The sequence below is a fragment of the Hordeum vulgare genome, chromosome 3H (genome assembly GCF_904849725.1).
Source record: "Hordeum vulgare subsp. vulgare chromosome 3H, MorexV3_pseudomolecules_assembly, whole genome shotgun sequence".
Lineage (NCBI taxonomy): Eukaryota > Viridiplantae > Streptophyta > Magnoliopsida > Poales > Poaceae > Hordeum > Hordeum vulgare.
This window is the reverse complement of record NC_058520.1, coordinates 519,392,133-519,404,341: the sequence shown is the minus strand read 5'-3', so window position 1 is coordinate 519,404,341 and position 12,209 is coordinate 519,392,133.

Here is a 12,209-nt window from a genome sequence, read left to right as displayed (position 1 = left end):
TATAATCGTCATACACACAACAATATAATCAAGGAGGACGTAGGGTTTTACCTCTTCGAGAGGGCCCGAACCTGGGTAAATATTGTCCCTGTGTTTCCTGATCTCCAATGATCCAAGATCCATAGCTCGGGACCCCCTACCCGAGATCCGTCGGTTTTGACACCGAAATTGGTGCTTTCGTTGAGAGTTCCGTTGTGGGATCACCAAAAGATCGATGGCTCACCTAATCATCAGCAGTGACGTCTGCAACAGGGACGCTTTTGTCCATCGACAGATCTTTGCGTTCGGCAACATCGTGGTGCACGCCGATCCGACTGCCCCCCTTGGCCAAGTCAGAAGTTTTGGTCCCGATCAGGAGATCAGGTTTGGAAACCTCGAGTTTGTCGCCAACTCCCCGGGAGACCTTATTCTAACGAAGCTTTCGGCTCCACTTGAAGAGCTCGCAAGTCCCGACGTTAAGCAGTGGACCACTCCACTGGGGTGGCCTCCACCCTCGGTCTGGCCTCAAAGCCCGATCCAGTCGATATGCACGGTTCATCTTCAACGGAATACTGCCCAGCCGCGACTTTAAACGCCCCTGGAGCAGCAGTACTGCAGATTGACCCCATGTGCTCGAGGAGCATGGACTCCGCATATATCTCGTCATTAACCGAGTTACTCAGTCGGATCCAGGCCATGGGGATAACCGATGGCCAACCCTCGGCCTATGATCAGATCGGGCTTAACCCCGATGATAGGGAAATTTATGTCCCACCTATCACACACATGATCGCTACCATCGAGGACCCGCCCGAAAGTTCGCCCTCTCAGCTGCCAGAGGTGAGAACGGTTTACGTTCGGGTCTCTGACCATCAAGATCGTTCCTCTAGTTCGGAATTCGGACTTCGCATCAGAAAAAAGTTCAGGATCAAACCCTGATTCAGCGCACGACCTGGATTCCATGTGGCGGTGTTCGGTTGATATTTTTGACCACGAACCCGGCACGCCGGATTCCACGATGGTACAGGACACGACCCCCAACGCTTCAGACTCAAATCCACATCCTTCAAATGAGCAGATGAAATTGTCAAATTTTAGGTGCATCCAATGGACCCCCAACAAAATAGCGTCCATTGGAGCTCAGCTCGACCCCGCGGTTGACGAACCACTTCACACATTCTTGCGCGAAAACTGGGACATGTTTGCTTGGCACCCCTCAGATATGCAAGGAATCCCACGAAGACTAGCAGAGCATGGCCTGAACATAATCACACGCTTCAAGCTAGTCAAATAGGCGCTACGTTAATTTTCCGAACCCAATCGTCAACCTATGGGTGAAGAACTCGCAAAACTACTTGAAGCCAGACTCATCCGAGAAATCAAACACCCCGAGTGGTTGGCAACTCTCGTCATGGGGTCAAAGAAAGACAAATCCTGGCGGATGTGCGTCGATTTCAAAGACCTAAATAAAGTTTGTCGTAAGGATCCGTTTCTCTTACCCCGCATAGACCAGATCATCGACTCTACTGCCGGACACGACTCACTGTGCTTCTTCGACGCCTACTCCAGATACCATCAAATCAAAATGAAGGAGTCCGACCAAGACGCAACCACCTTCATCACCCCCAAAGAGACATTCTGCTTCAATACAATCCCCTTTGGGTTAAAAAGCGTAGGCGCCACATATTAGCGCATGATTCAGACATGCCTAGAAAATCAAATCGGCAAAATGGTCGAGGCATATGTGGACGACGTGGTCATCAAGACCGCACACGCCAGCCAGCTGGTGGACGACCATCGATAAGCCTTTGATATCTATGGGCTTATGATATACGGCTCCATCCGAACAAATGCGTCTTCGGAGTTCTCGCTGGTAAACTGCTCGGATTTATCGTCTCCCGTAGAGGAGTAGAAGCCAATCCGTCTAAAACCTGAGCCTTATCCCAACTAGCGATCCCTACGGAGTTAAAGCACATGCAAAAACGGGCGGGCTCCATGGAGGCTTTGAGACGCTTTATCCCCCGCCTTGGTGAAAAGGCATTGTCGCTCTACAGACTTCCCAAACGAACCAAAAACTTCGAGTGGACTGACGAAGTAACGACCGCATTAGAAGAAATTAAAACGTTATTGGTTGGCAATACTGTACTAGTGTTGGGGAACGTCGCATGGGAAACAAAAAATTTCCTACGCGCACGAAGACCTATCATGGTGATGTCCATCTACGAGAGGGGATTTCTGATCTACGTACCCTTGTAGATCGCACAGCATAAGCGCTAAGAAACGCGGTTGATGTAGTGGAACGTCCTCACGTCCCTCGATCCGCCCCGTGAACCGTCCCACGAACCGTCCCGCGATCCGTCCCACGATCCGCTTTGATCTAGTGCCGAACGGATGGCACCTCCGCGTTCAGCACACGTACAGCTCGACGATGATCTCGGCCTTCTTGATCCAGCAAGAGAGACGGAGAGGTAGATGAGTTCTCCGGCAGCGTGACGACGCTCCGGATGTTGGTGGTGATCTAATCTCAGCAGGGCTCCGCCCGAGCTCCGCAGAAACGCGATCTAGAGGTAAAACCGTGGAGGTATGTCGTCGGGCTGCCGTGGCAAAAGTTGTCTCAAATCAGCCCTAAAACCCCACTATATATAGGAGGGAGGGAGGGGAGGAGGAAGCCTCAAAACCTAAAGGTTTGACCGAAATTGGAGGTGGAGGAGTCCTACTCCAATCCTACTTGGAGTAGGATTCCACCTTCCTACTTGGAAACTCTTTCCACCTTGTGTTTTTTCCTTCTCAAACCTTATGGGCCTTAGAGCATCTCCAACAGGCGCCCAAAAACTGCTCCGCGCACTAAAAGATTCGTTTTTTGGGCGCCGGACTGCTCGAGTAGAAGTTGCAAAACGCTGCGCGCGCTAAAAACTTTTGGGCGCGCGCTAAAAAACGCTATCGCGCACAGCATATTTGGTGCGCCGGCTTGCGCGCGCAGCAAACTCTGAGCGGCTGCCAATGGGACTGCTGGATCTGACTGGATTGGGCGCCGCACTAGCACGCGTTTGTTGGAGATGCTCCGGTCCCCGCGCTTCAAAACTGCTACAGTGACGCGCTAAAATTTTATTGGGCGTGGATTTTTTGGGTTGCTGTTGGAGATGCTCTTAGTGGGAACTTATTCCAGCACACTAGGGGCTGGTTTATCTCTTCCCATAGCCCATGAGACCCCTTGGGGCGTGACACCCCTCCTGATGGCCCCGGCACCCCTCCGGCACTCCCAGTACACTACCGATGAGCCCGAAACTTTTCCGGTAATGCACGAAAACCTTCCGGTAACCAAATGAGGTCATCCTATATATCAATCTTCGTTTCCAGACCATTCCGGAAACCCTCGTGACGTCTGTGATCTCATCCGGGACTCTGAACAACATTCGGTAACCAACTATATAACTCAAATACGCATAAAACAACGTCGAACCTTAAGTGTGCAGACCCTGCGGGTTCGAGAACTATGTAGACATGACCCGAGAGACTCTTCGGTCAATATCCAATAGCGGGACCTGGATGCCCATATTGGATCCTACATATTCTATGAAGATCTTATCGTTTGAACCTCAGTGCCAAGGACTCATATAATCCCGTATGCCATTCCCTTTGTCCTTCGGTATGTTACTTGCCTGAGATTTGATCGTCAGTATCCGCATACCTATTTCAATCTCGTTTACCGACAAGTCTCTTTACTCGTTCCGTAATACAAGATCCCGCAACTTACACTAAGTCACATTGCTTGCAAGGCTTGTGTGTGATGTTGTATTACCGAGTGGGCCCCGAGATACCTCTCCGTCACACGGAGTGACAAATCCCAGTCTCGATCCATACTAACTGAACGAACACCTTCGGAGATACATGTAGAGCATCTTTATAGTCACCCAGTTACGTTGCGACGTTTGATACACACAAAGCATTCCTCCGGTGTCAGTGAGTTATATGATCTCATGGTCATAGGAACAAATACTTGACACGCAGAAAACAGTAGCAACAAAATGACACGATCAACATGCTATGTCTATTAGTTTGGGTCTAGTCCATCACATGATTCTCCTAATGATGTGATCCCGTTATCAAGTAACAACACTTTCCTATGGCCAGGAAACCTTGACCATCTTTGATCAACGAGCTAGTCAACTAGAGGCTTACTAGGGACAGTGTTTTGTCTATGTATCCACACAAGTATTGTGTTTCCAATCAATACAATTATAGCATGGATAATAAACGATTATCATGAACAAAGAAATATAATAATAACTAATTATTGTTGCCTCTAGGGCATATTTCCAACAACTAGCAGCACCCGACATAGGTGAACCAATGTTGTTGTACATCTCGGCCACAAATCAAGTTGTCAGCGCGATTCTCATTGTCGAACGACAGGGTGAGGGTCATTAGTTCGAGGTGCACAGGCCAATCTACTACTTGTGAGAAGTGCTCACCCCGTGCAAACCTAGGCATCCACATTACCAGAAGATAGCCTATATAGTTTTCATGGCATCCTGAAAGCTCCCACACTACTTTCAAGAGTGTTCGGTCACAGTGGCATCCGAAGTACCACTAAATGATATAATCAACAACAGGGACGCCACTGGCCGCATAGCCAAAATGGGCCTTGAGCTCCTCCCTTTTGGCATTATGTACAAACCACACCGAGCTATTAAATCTCAGGTGTTGGTTGATTTTCTTGCTGAATGGACGGAGGCCGAGCTCGCCAAAGAGTATAGTACATAGTTGATACACTCATTTTGCATCATGAATTACAATTGATATTTGTGTTGGTCCTGTCCATTATACATTATTATCATACAATTCTTATATATTTTCTCTCTGAATATGCAAAGTACATCACTCAGAGAGAAATATGTGGAAACTGTAATTCTGGACCAGGAAACCGAGAAAAAGGCAGAAAAATCAAGTTGCTCCAAATTAAATAAAACTTTACAAAGAATTTTCCTGGAATAATTGAGAATTTTTGGGCCAAAAATGTACCGAAGAGGGGCCACCAGCTGGGCACAAGCCAACAGGGCGCCCCCTAGTCGCACCTGATAGCTTGTGGGGCCTCAGTTGGCCCTCTGGCGACCATGTTCTCATATATGGTGTGTTTTACCCTAGAAAAAATCATAAGTTATCTTTCGGGATGAAAATCCGCCGTCTCGAGGCGGAAACCTGGGTAGAGGCCCTTTTTCTCTCGAGCAGAGAGTTTCTACCGGGGGAATTCCCCTCCGGAGGGGAAATCAAAGCCGTCGTCATCACTGACGCTTCCTCCTTCGTGGGAGGACCAATCTTCATCAACATATTCACCAGCACCATCTCATCTCCAACCCTAGTTCGTCATGTATATTCAATCTTTGTCTCAAAACCTCATATCGATACGTGTGGGTTGCTAGTAGTGTTGATTACTGCTACGACAACAGACAACAGCGCGAGAAATTGGCACTTTGACGGAGACTTGGCTTGCGCTGGTTTTTCCCTTGAAGAGGAAAGGGTGATGCAACACAGGAGCAGTAAGTATTTCCCTTAGTTTGAGAACCAAGGTATCAATCCAGTAGGAGAATCGCGTCAAGTCCAGAGTACCTGCGCAGACACAAAAGAGCTTGCACCCAACGCTATAAAGGGTTTGTCAATCCCTTCAAGATTGATTGCAAAGTGAGATCCGAAGGCAGAAAGTGCAACGAAGTAAAAGTGTAAGGCTGAAAATAAGATGTGAAGTAGACCCGGGGCCATAGTGTTCACTAGAGGCTTCTCTCAAAAAAGAAAATATTACGGTGGATGAACAAATTACTGTCGAGCAATTGATAGAACCGCGCAAAGGCATTACGATATCTAAGGCAATGATCATACATATGGGCATCACGTTCGAGACAAGTAGACCGATACTTTCTGCATCTACTACTATTACTCCACACATCGACCGCTATCCAGCATGCATCTAGTGTATTGAGTTCATGACGAACAGAGCAACGCCTTAAGCAAGATGACATGATGTACAGGGATAAACTCAAACCAATGATGAAAACCCCATCTTTTTACCCTTGATGGCAACAACACGATTCGTGCCTCGCTACCCCTTCTGTCACTGGGTGAGGTCACCGCACGGTATGAACCCAAAACCAAGCACTTCTCCCATTGCAAGAATCATAGATCAAGTTGGCCAAACAAAACCCACAACTCGAAGAGAATTACAAGGATATGAAATCATGCATATAAGAGATCAGAAGAAACTCAAATAAGATTCATAGATAATCTGATCATATCCACAATTCATCGGATCTCGACAAACACACCGCAAAAGAAGATTACATCGGATAGATCTCCATGAAGATCATGGAGAACTTTGTATTGAAGATCCAAGAGAGAGAAGAAGCCATCTAGCTACTAGCTATGGACCCGTAGGTCTATGGTGAACTACTCACGCCTCATCGGAGAGGTCATGGTGTTGATGAAGAAGCCCTCCGTATCCGAATCCCCCCTCCGGCAGGGCACCAGAACGTGCCCCAGATGGGATCTTGCGGAGACAGAAGCTTGCGGCGGCGGAAAAGTATTTTCGTTGATCTCTTGATTTTTTCTAGGATTTTAGGGAATTTATAGGCGAAGGAGCTAGGGCAGGGGAGGCCTAGGGAGCTGATACATCTCAAACGTATCTATAATTTTTGATGGTTTCATGTTGTTATCTTGTCAACTTTGGATGTTTTATATACTTTATACCTTTTTTGGGACTAACTTATTAATTCAGTGCCAAGTGCGAGTTCCAGTTTTTCTGTGTTTTTGACTCTTTTCAGATCTGATTTTGGAATGGAGTCCAAACGGAATAAAATCCCCGAAATAATTTTTTCCAGAACAGAAGAAGATCGGGGGACTTGAGGGCCAAGACAGGAGGCCCACAGGGAGCCCACAAGCCCTAACGCCGCGATTAGGGGGGCCGCGGCGACCAGGCTTGTGGCCTCCCTGGCGCTCCCCTGCCCTAGCTCTTTGGCCTATAAATTCCCTAAAATCCTAGAAAAAATCTGGGCCTCCACGAAAACACTTTTCCGCCGCCGCAAGCTTCCATTTCCGCGAGATCTCATATGGAGACCCTTCCCGGTGCCCTGCCGGAGGGGACTTTGGAGTTGGAGGGCTGCTACATCAACATCATCGCCTCTCCAATGACTCGTGAGTAGTCTACTTCAGACCTACGGGTCCGTAGTTAGTAGCTAGATGGCTTCTTCTCTCTCTTGGATCTTCAATACAAAGTTCTCCATGATCTTCATGGAGATCTATCCGATGTAATCCTCTTTGGCGGTGTGTTTGTCGAGATCCGATGAATTGTGGATTTGTGATCAGATTATCTATGAATTATATTTGAGTCTTTGCTGATTTCTTATATGCATGATTTGATATCCTTGTAAGTCTCTCCGAGTCTTGGGTTTTGTTTGGCCAACTAGATCTATGATTCTTGCAATGGGGGAAGTGCTTGGTTTTGGGTTCATACCGTGTGGTGACCTTTCCCAGTGATAGAAGGGGCAGCAAGGCACGCATCATGTTGTTGCCATCAAGGGTAACAAGATGGTCTTTCATCATAGATTTGAGATTGTTCATCTACATCATGTCATCTTGCTTAAGGCGTTACTCTGTTCTTTTGAACTCAATACACTAGATGCATGCCGGATAGCGGTCGACGTGTGGAGTAATAGTAGTAGATGCAGAAAGTATCGGTCTACTTGTTTTGGACATGATGCTTATAGATATGATCATTGCCATAGCTAACGTCATGACTTTGCGCGGTTCTATCAATTGCTCGACAGTAATTTGTTCACCCACCGTCTACTTCTTTCATGAGAGAAGCCACTAGCGAACACTACGGCCCCCAGGTGTATTCACAACTATCGTCTCCACTTTTACTTTTACTTTGCTTTGTTTACTTTTTTGCTTTCAGTTCTTACTTTGCAAACAATCTATAAGGGATTGACAACCCCTTCATAGCGTTGGGTGCAAGCTCTTTGTGTTTGTGCAGGTACTTGTGACTTGACTCGATCCTCCTACTGGATTGATACCTTGGTTCTCAAACTGTGGGAAATACTTACCGCCGCTGTGCTACATCACCCTTTCCTCTTCAAGGGAACACCAACGCAAGGTTCCAAGGCCGCGGGGAAATCCTTTGCATATTTGCCAAGGAAGTCCCTATAGGCGTAGCCCGTAGCAGAAGGATTCTTGGCGCCGTTGCCAGGGAAGGTCTGTTGTCGCAGTAGCAGAAGGATTTCTGGCGCCGTTGCCGGGGAGGATCGCTTGCCGAGGAAGATCAAGACAAGAATAATCTCCCGTCAACATGCCTATTTCTGGCGCCATTGTCGGGGATGAAAAGACCTCGATGACGCCTAGAGGGGGGGTGAATAGGCTATTTAAAAACTTCTTTGGATTTGGCTTGAAGCTAATGCGGAAATAAACTAAGAGGGTACTTGTCAAGCACAAATCCTAAATGCACTAGGCACTGCAACGTGTATCAACAACACGATCTACCAAGATGGACACAATACAGTTACTAACAAGCACAAGTAAGGTACACAAACTTACTTGAGCTATATCACAAGACAAGTAGGTGAACAACACAAGATACTAGATCACACTATATCACACGATATATCAAAAGCTGCAAGTATGAACGTGTGGATATAGAAGGTATGCTTGAATGATTAATCTTGTACAAGAAATAGCCAACACAATATAATGAGCACAAACAATATGCAATGTATGTATGCTCAAGTAACACAAGTAAACCACAAGTAAGGAGTTAGGGTTAAGGATAACCAAGGTCACTGAGACGAAGATGTATCCCGATGTTCACTTCCTTGGAGGGAAGCTAGTCACCGTTAGAGAGGTGGATGTTACCACGAAGGCACACCAACGCCACGAAGGCTCACCCTATTCTCCCTTTGAGATAACACCACGAAGGTGTTTCTCAACCACTAGTGGTAAGCCTTTGAGGTGGCTTCCAAACCCTCACAAACTTTTTCGGGGGTAATCACACGGATTGATTCCTCTCCGAAGAACTCCTACCGCCTAGGAGTCTCCAACCTCCAAGAGTAACAAGATCACGGGAAATGCTCAAAACTTGCTCAAATCTCAAATAGCTTGGGTTGAGAGAAGGAGAGGGAGACGATCTATCTTTTGATTGGAACAACTCTCAAAGGGGCTCACAAATGCTCTTGGGATCTAAGATTTGATGTGAGAAAATGTGTGTGAGGTGGAAATGTGTTCTTATGAGGATATGGCTATGTTGGGCACCCTCTCACGAAGTGGGAGAGGGGTATATATAGTGGGGAGTGTAAAACAGCCGTTGGGGACACTTTAAGTCACACAGGGTCCGGACGTCCGGCAGTTTCCGGATGTCCGGGCGTCCGCAAGGGGTCGGACGTCCGACAGGGGTCGGTCGTTCGAGGGCTATAGATATGACTGGAACGCGTGTGAATTGAACAGCGACCGGATGTCCGGAGAAGACCGGAAATCCGAGTTATTCGACTCAACTTCTTCTGGTCGGAGGTTCCGGATTTCCGAAAGGGGACGGACGTCCGGGCCTTGGACGTCCGGAGGGAGCCAGAATTCCGAGTTATAGAGCTCATGTTCTTCTGGTGCAGGGCTCCGGATTTTCGAAGTGGGACGGACGTCCAGCCCTCGAATGTCCGGAGGGAGCCGGAAATCTGAGTTATATGACTCAAATTCTTCTGGTGGAGGTCTCCGGATTTCCGAAGCCTGCCGGTCGTCCGGCCCTCGGACGTCCGGAGGGAGCCGGATGTCCGAGGCAATAGACCTGTTTTGAGATAGGAGCAGAGTAGAGAATATGTGGTATTGAGTTGGATAGTGAATATCTAGTTTGAGCAAGTTCATCACAAAAAACTGTGATCCCCTCTTAATAGTGCGGGATCCCTAAAGACTCAAGAATTGTAAAAGGGATACCGATGATCCATACTTGAGTGTGTACTTTTATTCGCTGATCATCACTCCGCACCGCTAACATCAAAGTAACTGATACCTTGAGTTAGCCCTTTCACTTGAGCTTGATGTTGTTGTTCCTTCTTGGCTCAATGTTGAAAGCAAGACATGATGAAGTCTTCAAGTAGCTCTCCCGTACACAATGTGGAAAGTCTAGCTTATATATTTATCTTCATTTGTCCACCATGTGAACATCCACAAGGATCAAGCATGTAGTGCTCAAGAATGCTTATCTTGATCTTGTCCTTGTTAGCACATGAGCTTGTCCTTATCAACACATGATCATTCACAATAGCTTAAAAAGGGTTAGTGATTAATTATCTATATGTGTGTTGTCAGCAACACCAATTAAGGGCATGACTGCACTTTCAGGGGAGAGATCAAGTCAAGATCTATCCAAGTAGGTGTCACAAACTCATCTCTTGCATTTACCTTTTTTGCCAGTTTCCTCTCGTTTTCCTCTCCCCCACTTCACATTTTCCTTTCTCCTTTGCCGTTTTCTTTTGCCTTTTGCCATTTTCCTTTGCCAGTTTTCTTGCTTGCTTGTGTTCTTGCTTGTTTGTTGAAGTCATCATGGCTGAAAACACCAAACTTTGTGACTTCTCGAATACTAATAATAATGATTTTATTAGTATCCGATTGCTCCCGCCACTAGTGCGGAATCATATGAAATCAACGCTGCCTTGCTGAATCTTGTTATCAAAGAGCAATTTTCTGGCCTTCCTAGTGAAGACGCCCCATCCCATCTCAATACCTTCATTGAACTTTGCGATATGCAAAATAAGAAAGATATGGATAATGATGTTGTTAAGTTGAAGCTTTTTCCGTTCTCTTTGCGAGATCGTGCGAAAACTTGGTTTTCTTCTTTGCCTAAAAATAGTATCGATTCTTGGGATAAGTGCACAGATGCTTACATATCCAAGTATTTTCCGCCGGCTAAGATTATCTCTCTACGTAACGATATCATGAATTTCAAGTAACTTGATCATGAACACGTTGCACAATCTTGGGAGAGGATGAAGTTAATGATTAGAAATTGTCCTGCTCATGGCTTGAGTTTGTGGATGATTATACAAATCTTTTACGCTGGTTTGAATTTTGCTTCTCGCAATATCTTGGACTCCGCCTCAAGTGGAACGTTCATGGAAATCACGTTAGGAGAAGCTACAAAACTCCTAGACAATATCATGACCAACTACTCTCAGTGGCACAGTGAATGGTCACCTGCTAGCAAAAAGGTACACGCTATAGAAGAAATTAACTCACTTAGTGCTAAGATGGACGAGTTGATGAATTTGGTTGCTAGTAGAAATGTTCCTTTAGATCCTAATGACATGCCACTATCTTCCTTGATTGAGAGTAGCAACGCTAGTTTGGACGTTAATTTTGTTGGTAGGAACAATTTTGGCAACAACAATGCTTTTAGAGGAAACTATGTTCCTAGGCCTTTTCCTAGTAACTCCTCTAACAATTATGGCAATTCCTATAACAACACTTATGGAAATCACAACAAATTAGCCTCTGATTTAGAGAGTAATATCAAAGAGTTCATAAACTCTCAAAATATTTTCAATGCATCCATAGAGGAAAAACTACTCAAAATAGAGGATTTGGCTAAGAGCGTTGATAGGATGTCTTGTGATATTGATGCTTTGAAAGTTAGATGTGCTCCTCCCGAGGTCAACTTGGATGAAACTTTAAAAGCTATGCGTGTCTCCATGAATGAGAGCAAAGAAAGAACCACCCAAATTTGCGCTAGGCATGAATGGTTTCAAAGGGTGCGTTCTAGTGATGCAAATCACGAAGATCTTACAGTGCTTGGTGTGACTCCTCTTGAATCTTTGTTTTCGCGTGTCAAACCTATTGATGAAGGGGCCGGATATGAATCCACTTTGGTTGAAAAACGCCCCAATGATTCGGAGTCCACCTATCTTGATGATAAAGGTGTGGAGAGTGGAGTAGAAGAAATCAAAATATTGGGTAGTAATGAAACTCCCACTTTGGATTTCAAGGAATTAAATTATGATAGTTGCTCCTTGTTTGAATGCATTTCCTTGATGCAATCCATTGCAAACTCTCCACATGCTTATAGCCAAAGCAAAGCCTTTACCGCACATATCGTAGATGCTATGATGAAATCTCTTGAAGAGAAACTCGAATTAGAAGTATCTATACCTAGAAAACTTCATGATGAGTGGGAACCTACTATCAAAATCAAGATAAAAAACTATGAA